Source organism: Cervus elaphus, chromosome 11 (genome assembly GCF_910594005.1).
Source record: "Cervus elaphus chromosome 11, mCerEla1.1, whole genome shotgun sequence".
Taxonomy (NCBI): domain Eukaryota; kingdom Metazoa; phylum Chordata; class Mammalia; order Artiodactyla; family Cervidae; genus Cervus; species Cervus elaphus.
Genome location: NC_057825.1, coordinates 74,237,469 through 74,248,325, shown reverse-complemented (window position 1 = coordinate 74,248,325; position 10,857 = coordinate 74,237,469). Strand labels below are relative to the sequence as shown.

General features: G+C 42.4%; 1 long non-coding RNA gene across 1 annotated transcript; it reads left to right on the top strand.

The window, feature by feature from the left end:
* The first annotated feature begins 398 nt into the window (after positions 1-398).
* Positions 399-9,142, top strand: LOC122702517. Its single transcript, XR_006343272.1, has 4 exons — positions 399-441; positions 634-698; positions 1,517-1,649; positions 9,035-9,142. It is a non-coding gene; the product is annotated as an uncharacterized LOC122702517 (long non-coding RNA).
* The last annotated feature ends 1,715 nt before the right edge of the window (positions 9,143-10,857 follow it).

Genomic DNA, 10,857 nt, shown 5'->3' with positions numbered 1-10,857 from the left:
TCCACACACCCTTTCTCCAGGTTGGTTAATGCAAATTAGTCCGCTACCATTAAATCTTGCCTGGGCAAATTATCCAAATAATTTGACCTCTCTGTGTCTGTTTTTTTGTCTACAAAATAAGGAGAGTAAGAGCTAGCTTGTGGGGCTCTGGGGTGGAAAGGAGTCAGTGAAGTAAAGAAGCTTTGGAAAGCCCCTTGTGCTGGAAGTAGCCACTCAATAGTCGGTTAGTTTAATTGCTGTTATCCACATTATTTTGACTATTCTGGCCCAATCTGTGAGCCTTGTCAGCAATTTAAGAAATGACAGTAGATAAAGTACAGACTTTGTTCAAATTTCACAAAATTTTATGCTAGTGTCCATTATTTGTTTTCATACCTTATTCAGGACTCCATATTGTATTTCACTGCATTGAGCAGCTTCAGCTGCATGCAACAAATTCTGGTAAATTCTCTTTTCATTTTTATTCTTTTACAAATATTTTCTAATTTTCCTTGTTATGGCTTCTTAGATACACTCATCATTTAAAAGTGGACATTTAATTTCCAAGTACATGAAATTTTGTTTAAAGTATCTTTAATATTAATTTCTCATTTTGATACTAATTTCTCATTTAAATGCTTTCTTTGCCAACAGCCTCTGTGTTTTTTTTAGTCTAACTTTATTGAGCCTTTCGATGGCTAAGTTGAAGATCTCTCTTGGTAAGTGTCACACTGCACTTTAAAATGTGTGGGTTATTTTCAAATATCTTTAGATATTGATTTCTAACATAATTCCACAGTGATAAGAGAACAGATTCTGTATGATTTCAATACCTTTAGATGATGAAATTTTTGTACCTTGTTTTATGTCCCTGAGTATGTTCCAGTGTCTCCTAGTTTATGTCTCCTAGTCTCCTTTACAGTCTATGGGAACTTGAATAGGATTTGTATCCTATTGTTGTGTGAATATTATATAAATCTTAATTATATTGAATTGGTTCACAGTGCTTTTCAAGTCTACTATATCCTTCTACTTCTCTGTATATTTATTCCATTAATTTTTGAGAGTTTGATATTGAAGCTCCAACTAAAAAGCTTAATTTATCTACTTAAATAATTGTAGTATATAGTGAAATTATATATAATCTTGTTCTGTATTTTCCAAGTCTCCTGTAAATGTGTTACAAGCATTTTTAAATTACTTTCATAATTTAAAAACATAAAAATTTGTTGATGTTTGACAGAAAACAACAAAATTCTGTAAAGCAATTATCCTTCAATTAAAAAATAAATAATTTTTTTAATTAAAATTAAAAAAACAGCAGTAGAGCACAGGAATGACCCACAGGCATGGCTCTGGGCACATGAATGATCTGCACAACTCCAGGCAAGTTATTAATGTTTAAACTCTGCCTCAGTTTGCCCACCTGCATAATGGTCCACATAAAGCTGTTAGAACAGTGCCTGGTAACTGGTGGGGGTCCAGATGCCCACTGCTGTCATATGCCATATTTTTTACTTCCATTTTTGACTTCTAGGAGACAGTTTCCATGGAAAGAAATCTGAGCTAACCTGTTGGGGAGGTCATACAGCGAGAAAGAGACCCTGGAGGATAAGAAGCCACATAGGAAAGAACCAAGGTGCCCCAGTGGACAGCCAGCACCCAGGCATGTGAGTGAGGCCATCTTGATTCTTAAGATGCCATGGCTGACACCAGATAAAGCAAAGATGAGTGTCCCAGCCAAGCCCTACCCAAATTCCTGCCTGCCTAAAATTCTGAACAAATGACCATTCTTCTATGCCACTGGGTTTGGGGTGGTTTGCAATATGTATACATTTATATTTAATATATATGTATATGTATACATACATAAATAACTAAAAATAGCTCAGTGGTAAAAAATTCACCTGCCAAGCAGGAGACCTGCCAAGTAAAAGACAAGGGTTTCAATCCCTGCGTCAGGAAGATCCCCTGGAGAAGGAAATGGCAACCCACTCCAGTATTCTTGCCTGGGAAAATCCCATGGACAGAGGAGCCCGGCAGGCTACAGCCCATTGGGTCACAAAGAATTGGCCATGACTGAGCAACTAAGCAGCAGCATAATAAATAAATACATAAAACACACCACAACTGCATCCATTATGTGTTGATTTTCTAGTTTTATTCTCACAGGCCAATCTTACATCTCCTTTATATCTCATCTATACAATCAGTAAGGGAGCTCATATTTTCTGGTAATAAATCAAAGTGTGAAATTATCCAGGAAAGCTAAGAAGGTGTGGTCTCTGCTCTTAGGAAACTTGAAGCTAAAATGGCCTTAAAGGAAAATAAAAGGTACCATGGAATACAGAATAAAAAGACCAATCCCTCACATTTGCATAATGTTTTGGACTTTCTAAGAGTCATCAGAAATCACATGATTTTCCATCAAAGCACCTAACAGCAAACAGTTAACACTGGCTGACCATTTCCCATTTGCCCAGCCCTCACCGGAGCATTTACATGTTATCACAATGGACCAAGCTGTACTTTGCAAAAATGGCTGTCATGGGACTTCCCCGGCAGTCCAGTGGTTAATACTCTGTGCTTACACTGCATGGGGTACAGGTTCAATCCCTGGCCAGGGAATTAAGATCCCACATGCCGCACGGTATGACCAAATAAAACAAAAAATAACCAAAAAAAATGGCTGCAAGAATACATCCCATCCTCCATGCTCTTCTTCTGACACGATGTCACCATTCTTCTCATTCCACAGCAAGAGAAGCCACTGAGACGAGAAACCCATGCCCTGCAACAAAGTATAGCCCCCACTCACCACAAGTAAGAGTAGCCCTCACTTCCTACAGCTAGAGAAAGCCTGCACACAGCAACGACAAGCCAGCACAGTGAAAAATAAATAATAAATAAAATAAATTTAAAAAAAAAAAGAAAGAGAGAGAGAACTGAGCTCCTCTTATCCACAGCTGTATCCATAGGATCTAGCAGATGATACCTGCTCAGTAAGAGTTTATTCAATGAATGAACATATCAACCCTCTTGAATATCACAAACTGCTGGAAGAGGTCAGTGAGGTAGGCACTCTTTTCATATTTGTAGATAAGAAAGACTGAGCCTAGTGATGTCAGGAGACTGGCCTAAAGCTACACTTCCAGCACCTGTAAGAGTAAGGTTAGATCCCTAGTCCACTGACTCCTTCAACTGGCGCCCTTTCCCTGTGCCATGCTGATGTTAAGTAGATCCCATGTACATAGCTCTTTGTAATTGTCCTGAACTGGGGTGGAAACCTGGAATGAGGGCATCCAGATGAATCCAAGCCTGGCATCCTTCCTGAAACAAGTAGTCTTTACATGAGATGTTGGAGCAAGCATGGAATATGGCCTGATTCTGAGAGCTGAAGAGGGAATTCCAGGGGGAAAAGAAGCTTTCTGAGTGACTTCTAGTCTAAGTGAACTGGACACATGTGTAGTTGACAGTGGCCTTGCTAGTTAAAGAGAATAAGCAAGAGAAGTCTGGGATGAGCAAAGGTAAGGAATTGAGGGCTCTAGAGAGGCAGAGGGGCTCCTCTATTGAGCTTGACATATGCAGAAATGCTGAGTTTTCCACCTTCTAGCCCAAAGTAACTGGCTATCCAAAGGGGATGCTGGCCACAGGAAGAGATCTCTGTTCCCAGAGCACCAAGATCCAGATGAGGAAGATGAGGTGATTCCATCTGTCCTGAAAAGAGAGATGACAGACCAAGGGAGGGGAGAAGTGCTCTGTATTCTCTCCTTTATTCTCTTTCTTCTAGGCTTCCTGAATTTGACAGTCTCCATTTTCTTACCAATGGAGGGTAAAATGACCACTAAGATTTCTTTTGAATCTTGGCAACAGAGCTCAGGCTTTTTTAGTATGCAGTAAAAATGGAATTTGCCTCGGTAACAAGTAAATTAAATCCTGGTTGACTTGGAGTTTCATACCTTGGCCTTTCGAAGTTCACTTACTGAGTGATTTACTTTCTTAGCTCCTTTAACCCAATATACTCAGCAGCTGACCTTCCAGTGGATGCCATTTATCTTACCTCAATGATACAGATCACGGACAGTCCTGAACATGGGTCTCAAAAATTATTCATAAAGATTAAATGTGCTTTAGTCATGCAGACCATGGAGCAGTGAAAGGCAGCTGGGGTGGTAAGAGTGCTGGGGTGGTCTCAGGAGTCAGGGAGGCCAGTCCCAATCGTGACTGTGCACTAAACTTCTTGAAGCCTCAATTTTCCCATCTGTCAAAATGGGAATCATATCATGTTAGCACAGAAGACTACGCCCTAAAAGTGAAATTCCATACTAAAGTACTCAACTTGACTTCTTAAGAACTTACTATTTTCCTTAAACAGATTGAGATCCCCAGTGGAAAGTGCAACGGAGTCCCTATTTTCAAGACTCCCTATCTACTACAAGAGATAAGACAGAACAGCAGCCAGTAAAGGCTGGCAAGAGTGGCGGGGTACACTGCAGAGGCAATAAATGCTGTGATCAGTAAAGAAGGCTGCACGGAGAAGGCGAGACAATGTGGGAACTGAAGATTAGGCAAAACGTGGGTAGACAGACAAAAGTCATATGGATTTAATGTATAGTAAAATCAACAATACATAGTTTATTATTACATAAACATTAGTATATTTAAAGCTATGTGTGCAATAGTCCCTCAGTCATGTCCAACTCTGCGACCCATAGACTGTAACCCGCCAGGCTCCTCTGTCCATAGGATTTTCCCAGGCAAGAATACTGGAGTGGGTAGCCATTCCCTTCTCCAGGTGATCTTCCCGACTCAGGGATTGAACTTGGTTCTCCTACAATTCAGGTAGTTCAGTTCAGTTCAGTTGCTCAGTCATATCCAACTCTTTGTGACCCCATGAACTACAGCACGCCAGGCCCCCCTGTCCAACACCAACTCCCAGAGTTTACTCAAACTCATGTCCATTGAGTCGGTGATGCCATCTAACCATCTCATCCTCTGTCGTCCCCTTCTCCTCCTGCCCTCAATCTTTCCCAGCATCAGGGTCTTTTCAAATGAGTCAGTTCTTCGCATCAGGTGGCCAAAGTATTGGAGTTTCAGCTTCAGCATCAGTCCTTCCAATGAACACCCAGGACTGATCTCCTTTAGGATGGACTGGTTGGATCTTTTCAGTCCAAGGAACTCTCAAAAGTCTTCTCCAACACCACAGTTCAAAAGCATCAATTCTTTGGTGCTCAGCTTTCTTTATAGTCCAATTCTCACATCCATACATGACTACTGGAAACACAATAGCCTTGACTAGATAGACCATTGTTGATGAAGTAGTATCTCTGCTTTTTAATATGCTGTCTAGGTTAGTCATAACTTTCCTTCCAAGGAGTAAGCTTCTTTTAATTTCATGGCTGCAATCACCACCTGCAGTGATTTTGGAGCCCTCCAAAATAAGGTCAGCCACTGTTTTCACTGTTTCCCCATCTATATGCCATGAAGTGATGGAACCAGATGCCATGATATCTTAGTTTTCTGAATGTTGAGCTTTAAGCCAACTTTTTTACTCTCCTCTTTCACTTTCATCAAGAGGCTCTTTAGTTCTTCTTCACTTTCTGCCATAAGGGTGGTGTCATCTACATATCTGAGGTTATTGATATTTCTCCCAGCAATCTTGATTCCAGCTTGTGCTTCTTCCAGCCCAGCATTTCTCATGATGTACTCTGCATATAAGTTAAATAAACAGGGTGACAATATACAGCCTTGACATACTCCTCCTTTCCCTATTTGGAACCAGTGTATTGTTCCATGTTCAGTTCTAACTGTTGCTTCCTGACCTGCATACAGATTTCTCAAGAGGCAGGTCAGGTGGTCTGGTATTCCCATCTCTTTCATAATTTTTCACAGTTTATTGTGATCCACATAGTCAAAGGCTTTGGCATAGTCAATAAAGCAGAAATAGATGTTTTTCTGGAACTCTCTTGCTTTTTTGATGATCCAGGGATGTTGGCAATTTGATCTCTGGTTCCTCTGCCATTTTAAAATCCAGCTTGAACATCTGGAATTTCACGGTTCACGTATTGCTGGAGACTGGCTTGGAGAATTTTGAGCACTACTTTATCAGCGTGTGAGATGTGTTCAATTGTGTGGTAGTTTGAGCATTCTTTGGCATTGCCTTTCCTTGGGATTCTTTACCATCTGAGCCATCAGGCAAGCCATTTAAAGCTATACTATATTCAAAATATGAAGCTGCTTCATTGGTAGATTATTATTTGTTTAAGAATATTTCTACCACCCCTACACTGTCCTTCCCTGATGCTCTTCCCTATAGGAAGAGTATACTTCCTATTCCACCAAAGTTAGAGTTGAATATGGCTTCATTTCCCAGTGGGAAGTGATGTACATCATATCCAAAAGCTGTGAAAGCCATTGAGTAGTTCCTCACTGTTCTTTTCCTCTCCCAGAAGGTAAACACGCCCCAGAGAGGTCCTAGCTCCACAGCCCAAGTCTAAGAATGAAGAAGACATGGAACAAAGTTGAATAATGAACAGTAAGATGAGTGAGAAACAACCCTGTATGACTGAGATTGCCTGTTATGCAGCATAATTTTGTCTAAGCTGACCAATGCAGGCTTCATATAGAAAAAACTGACATCATCAGAGTGTAAAATCAAACATGCATTCCTCCTGCATGTCTCTTATACGCTCAGTACTCCACTACAACACCGTTACACTTCTGACACCAGATGTATGGGTTTTCACACATCAAACAATTCTGGAGGAGGGGGGAAGGATAAATTATGAGTTTGGGATTAACATATACACACTACTATATATAAAATAGAACTAATAAGGACCTACTGCATAGCAGTATACTCCTATAAGGGACAAGAATCTGAAAAAGAATACATACATACATATATATATATATACACAAAAAAATACTGAATTACTATGTCATATACCTGAAACTAACACAACTTTATAAATTAACTATGCTTCAAATACACACACACACACACACACACACACACACACATATAAGATTATAAAAACAATTCTGTGACACCAGGAGGGTGTCCTAAAATGTAATTGAATTCTGAAACTATTTTCCTAGAAAAAGCATCAGATCCCACAGGTTAAGGGCTCAGTCCAACAAGATTGCCCCCCATCCCCTCTTCAGACACCAGCTGCAAGTCCAGGTTGTCACTGTGATGCTGAATGACCAGCTATATAGATCATAAATTCCCACAACCCCATCCTCAGGCTTGATTCATTTGCTAGAGAGGCTCACAGAACTCAGGAAAACATTTTACGTACTAGATCTTTGGTTTAATATAAAAAGATGTAACTCAGGAACAGACAGATGGAAAAGATACACAGGGCAAGACACAGAGAAGGGGTACAGAGCCTCTGGGCCATTCTCCTGAATCTTTACCTGTTCACCAACCTGAATTGTCTCTGGACCCTGTATTTTTGGGTCTCATAGAGTCTTCATTATACAGGCACAATTGATTAAATCATTGATCATTGACTTTAATCTTCCCTAGAGGTGGAAGGGGAGCTGAAAGCCTTCAAATCATGACTGGTGTCCCTGGCAACTAGGTCACCTACCTGTTTTCTGAAAGTCACCACACTAGCATAAACTCAAAAGTGGTTGAAAGAGGTTTGTTATGAATAACAAAAGACACCTTTATCACTCTAATAACTTAGGAAATTTCAAGAATTTTAGGAGTTCTTAGCCCAAAAAAGGAAGAATACAAAATCTATATTTTTTTATTATAAATCACAACATCACGATTACTTGTTGAGCACCTATGCACTGTATGAAGAGGAGCTGAAAAAGATAATGATGCTTTTTTTAATCATTAAAAGTATTCATAACTACCCTCAGTATTGAACTTCACAGTTTGCAGAACACTGGCATATATTATCTCAGTCAGAGCCAGGAGGTGGGTATTTTCCTCATTTTACAAATGAGGACACTGAAGTTCAAAGTGGCTAAGGCTCACCTCAGTTCACACAGCCAAGCTGGATCTTTGGACTCCCTTGAAAAGCACCTGCAACCCGCCCCTCCCCATCGCCCCCCAACCCTGGCTGAGAGAGCTTAGAGCAAAGGTCGGAGTTGAGACCCGCCTCACAGGTGCTCCAGCACCACCAGAGCTGGGGCTAAAAGCTAGCCGTCTACAGGGGTTCTAGAGCTCAGCCCTGGGCTTCAGGCTTCCTTGGCAGATCTTCTTTGTTTTCCAGTCCACTTTACACACTCATTCCGAAGGATTTACTCACCCTGGTGAAGGGGTCAAACCAGGTTTGACCCCCACCCCAGGGTGTGAGAGGATCTCCTCAACTGGCCCCCTCACTTCAGTCTGACTTATTTTCTGTGGTGAGCTCTACGGTTGGGATGCGAGGAGTGAGGGACTTAATATTAGAGGAAGGCAGAGAATGAAGGAAAGGACAGGAAGGGGAACAAAGAATACGGGAGAAAATAAACAAGATGAGTTCCCTGCATGTAGCCTGGAGGTTCCCACTGGTCTGAGGAAATGGAGGTCCTCTATCCTCTTCCATTTCCACCCTAAACCTTTACCTCTCTGGGGTCCTGCACACTGACTAAGGCTCCCCGGTTATGAAACGTGGGACAGAAGTTGCAGAACTGAACCGGTAAGTGAGCCTAGAGCTCAAGGGGGCTTGATAGGAAGTGTTACGTGCATCACCCTCTGCTCTCTCTCTCCTCCTGCATCCGCAGCCTTGGGGCTGGGCTTCCCTGTGTGTTGGTTGACCAGGGCAGGTGACTGGGAGCTATAAGGGTCTTGCTGTTCCTCTCCTATTAATAGCTTCTAGGACCACCAACTGATTGATGAGTGCTGGGCTCAGAGCACTGTCCTCACTCAAGTTTGACTCTCATTGGATTCCAGCCACCTTCAGACACAGCCTTTCATACATAACGAAGTGAGTTGAGCTCACATACATCCTCTTTTTGAGCACTTATTATGTACCCCACACTGTTCTGAGTACTTTACATGGAATTAACTCAATTAATGATCACCTTTCTTATTATTATCTCCATATTACAGGTAAGAAAACTGAAAACTGCCAGTACTCTCTGTAGTAAAATGATCAAAGGAGGTATCCTTAAGACTCCTGAAGGAGCATTGGAGATTGGAAGGACAACACAAGTGTTTGGTGATCTGGTCAATAAAGGGCCAGCTGGCTGGATGTCTGGAGCCCACCCGCTTTTCTCCAGTGAGAAATAAATTCACATGAGGAATGAGATGTCTAGAAAGAGCTTTGAATTAGGGGTTGGGGGACCTGGGACCCAAACCACAAACCTGTCCCTGATCAATAGAGTAACCTTGAACAAGTCATGTTACCTCTCTGAACCCAGTTTCCCTACCAGTGAAGTGAGAGACCCGGGGTGGGGGCAGCTCACCTCTTTTGATCATTTCACTGTAGATAGTGATGACCCCAGAATTGGTCAGTTTCCTCATCTGCAGTAGGGGTGGAAGTTATGACCTGAGGTTCAGTAACACCTCTAGTTGCTGGCTCTGAGCTCCACAGAGCAGCTGGCAGTGGTGTTCCTAGGAAATGAGCTGGAGGTTGCTACAGTTTGGCAATTTCCCTGAACAGCTGGTGTGGAGAGCAGGGAGGGCAGGACAACCTCTGAGACTCTAGCCAATTGCAGTATATATTAAGGGCAGCCCAGATGGCCGCTAGCCAACAACCCGTGCCAGGTAATTTGCAAGCTGTACTTTCTCCTTTTGAAGGTCTCTCTCTCCAGGATACAGGGAAGGAGGTCTGTCCCTTCCCACTTCTGCACCTGCCACCTGAGCAAGGCCTCAACCTGAGCCTCTATCATCCCCTGGATCCTATGAACCTCCACCTTCCTCAGGGCCAATCTGAGGCCCCTGATGTGGGCTCTGGGACTACCAAGCCTTCTTGAACAGCCTTTAAGGAGGGGATCAAAAGGAAAATCACATTCTCTAGCCCCACCTTTGTGACAAATGTAGACACAGGCTCTTCTGTTATTTTTCTTAAGGTTGTAAGGTTAAGAAAACTGCTGAAGGCTTGAGGTTGACAAAAGAGAATTAAAATTACAGAAGAAAAACAAAGAAGTTGAAGATTGTCTACAAACTCTCCTGGAGTCCACTGACCCATGACCTGGGGTGCCCTGCATGTCCCCACCCCACCCCCCGACCACCACCTCTTACCACCACCACCCCTGGCCCCAACTGCCTTAGGCCACCATCAGCCTGCCGGGTTAACTCAGTTCTCACAGGCAGGAGGGCCCTTGGCCAGATCTCCTCTGCCTGGAGTTCAGGCCCCAACTCTGTTTTCCCTCAAAGAAGAGGAAAGCCTCTTCTCTACCACGTGACCCCTGGAATAAATTCTGCCCTGAGTGGTGGCTCTGTCTGCCCACTGGGAAGACAGCCTTCTCTATTAGTATGCACAGGCATCGCTCTCCTCTTGTCTCAACCTGTCCACTCTAGAAAAGCACCAAGCTTTCCTTCGCATGATCAAAAAGTTCGGTGTTTTTTCCAAAATAAAAAGCAGTCTTTTCCCTCATGTGGATTTCCCTTTGTCATCTTGCTAAACAGAAAACACCTACGGCTTTCAAATTACAGTGTTCCCTGCTTCAAGCCTTCTAGATTGCAGGGTCTGATACAAGACTACCCCTTCACGTAAGTCATAACCAGACATGAGCAACCATATTTGGACCAGTCATGGTTGAAGGTAAAAGGTGCCTGGTAGTCTTCAGAAGTAGGTCCTTCTAAGAGTCAAGGTTTTAAACTAAGCACAGAATTAGAATGGTTTCATCAGCCAGCAGGACCAAATTACCCCTGTGTTTATTATTTTTTTAAAGGCATTGACCTATGAATAAACAGCACTTGACATTGAA